This window comes from Oncorhynchus mykiss, chromosome 24, assembly GCF_013265735.2.
Source record: "Oncorhynchus mykiss isolate Arlee chromosome 24, USDA_OmykA_1.1, whole genome shotgun sequence".
In the NCBI taxonomy this organism is placed as follows: Eukaryota; Metazoa; Chordata; class Actinopteri; order Salmoniformes; family Salmonidae; genus Oncorhynchus; species Oncorhynchus mykiss.
This window is the reverse complement of record NC_048588.1, coordinates 7,155,064-7,158,013: the sequence shown is the minus strand read 5'-3', so window position 1 is coordinate 7,158,013 and position 2,950 is coordinate 7,155,064.

Genomic DNA, 2,950 nt, shown 5'->3' with positions numbered 1-2,950 from the left:
CTCACCCAAAGGTGGCGCTCCTAGTGGCCCGGAAACTTTATTGCAGGGAAACTTAAATCAGTTCTACCTCATTTCTGTCAGCATGTTAAATGTGCAACCAGAGGGAAAGAAATTCTAGTTCACCTGTACTCCACACACAGAGTCGCGTACAAAGCTCTCCCTCGCCATCCATTTGGTAAATCTGACCACAATTCTATCCTCCTGATTCCTGCTTACAAGCTAAAATTAAAGCAGGAAGCACCAGTGACTCAGTCTATAAAAAAGTGGTCAGATGAATAATATGCTAAACTACAGGACTGTTTTGCTATCGCAGACTGGAACATGTTCCTGGGATTCTTCCGATGGCATTGAGGAGTACACCACATTAGTCACTGGTTTTATCAATAAGTGCATCGAGGATGTCGTCCCCACAGTGACTGTACGTACAGTGGGGCAAAAAAGTATTTAGTCAGCCACCAATTGTGCAAGTTCTCCCACTTAAAAAGATGAGAGAGGCCTGTAATTTTCATCATAGGTACACTTCAACTATGACAGACAAAATGAGAAGAAAAAATCCAGAAAATCACATTGTAGGATTTTTTATGTATTTATTTGCAAATTATGGTGGAAAATAAGTATTTGGTCAATAACAAAAGTTTATCTCAATACTTTGTTATATACCCTTTGTTGGCAATGACATAGGTCAAACGTTTTCTGTAAGTCTTCACAAGGTTTTCACACACTGTTGCTGGTATTTTGGCCCATTCCTCCATGCAGATCTCCTCTAGAGCAGTGATGTTTTGGGGCTGTTGCTTGGGCAACACAGACTTTCAACTCCTCCAAAGATTTTCTATGGGGTTGAGATCTGGAGACTGGCTAGGCCACTCCAGGACCTTGAAATGCTTCTTACGAAGCCACTCCTTCGTTGCCCGGGCGGTGTTTTTGGGATCATTGTCATGCTGAAAGACCCAGCCACGTTTCATCTTCAATGCCCTTGCTGATGGTAGGCTTTGTTACTTTGGTCCCAGCTCTCTGCAGGTCATTCACTAGGTCCCCCCGTGTGGTTCTGGGATTTTTGCTCACTGTTCTTGTGATCATTTTGACCCCACGGGGTGAGATCTTGCGTGGAGCCCCAGATCGAGGAAGATTATCAGTGGTCTTGTATGTCTTTCATTTCCTAATAATTGCTCCCACAGTTGATTTCTTCAAGCCAAGCTGCTTACCTATTGCAGATTCAGACTTCCCAGCCTGGTGCAGGTCTACAATTTTGTTTCTGGTGTCCTTTGACAGCTCTTTGGTCTTGGCCATAGTGGAGTTTGGAGTGTAACTGTTTGAGGTTGTGGACAGGTGTCTTTTATACTGATAACAAGTTCAAACAGGTGCCATTAATACAGGTAACGAGTGGAGGACAGAGGAGCTTCTTAAATAAGAAGTTACAGGTCTGTGAGAGCCAGAAATCTTGCTTGTTTGTAGGTGACCAAATACTTATTGTCCATCATAATTTGTAAATAAATTAATTAAAAATCCTACAATGTGATTTTCTGGATTTTTTTTCTCATTTTGTCTGTCATAGTTGAAGTGTACCTATGATGAAAATTACAGGCCTCTCTCATCTTTGTAAGTGGGAGAACTTGCACAATTGGTGGCTGACTAAATACTTTTTTGCCCCACTGTACATACCACAACCAGAAGCCATGGATTACAGGCAACATTCGCACTGAGATAAAGGGTACAGCTGCCGCTTTCAAGGTGCGGGACTCTTTCCAGGAAGCTTATAAGAAATCTTGCTATGCCCTCCAAAGAACCATCAAACAGGCAAAGCGTCAATACAGGGTTAAGATTGAATCATACTACACTGGACGCTCGTCTTATGTGGCAGGGCTTGCAAACTATTACAGACCACAAAAGGAAGCACAGCCGCAAGCTGCCCAGTGACACAAGCCTACCAGACGAGTTAAATCACTTCTATGCTCGCTTCGAGGCAAGAAACACTGAGGCATGCATGATGAGAGCATCAGCTGTTCTGGACGACTGTGTAATCACACTCTCCGTAGCTGACGTGAGTAAGACCTTTTAACAGGTCAACATTCACAAGGCCGTGGGGCCAGACGGATTACCAGAACGTGTGCACTGGGCATGTGCTGACCAACTGGCAGGTGTCTTCACTGACATTTTCAACATGTCCCTGATTGAGTCTGTAATACCAACATGTTCAAGCAGACCACCGTATTGCCTGTGCCCAAGTTAAGGCAACCTGCCTAAATGACTACAGACCCGTAGCACTCACGTACGTAGCCATGAAGTACTTTGAAAGTCTGGTAATGGCTCACATCAACACCATTATCCCAGAAACCCTAGACCCACTCCAATTTGCATACTGCCCAAACAGATGCACAGATGATGCCATCTCTATTGCCCTCCACACTGCCCTTTCCCACCTGGACAAAAGGAACACCCACGTGAGAATGCTATTCATTGACTACAGCTCAGCGTTCAACACCATAGTACCCTCAAAGCTCATCACTGAGCTAAGGATCCTGGGACTAAACACCTCCCTCTGCAACTGGATCCTGGACTTCCTGAGGGTAGGTAGCAACACATCTGCCACGCTGATCCTCAACACAGAAGCACCTCAGGGGTGCGTGCTCAGTCCCCTCCTGTACTCCTGTTCATCCGCGACTGCGTGGCCAGGCACGACTCCAACACCATCATGAAGTTTGCAGACGACAGAACAGTAGACAGACAGAACACCAACAACGACGAGACAGCCTATAGGGAGGAGGTCAGAGACCTGGCCGGGTGGTGCCAGAATAACAACCTATCCCTCAATGTCACCAAGACTAAGGAGATGATTGTGGACTACAGGAAAAGGAGGCCTGAGCACACCCCCATTCTCATCGACGGGGCTGTAGTGGAACAGGTTGAGAGCTTCAGGTTCCTTGATGTCCACATCACCAACAAACTAGAATGG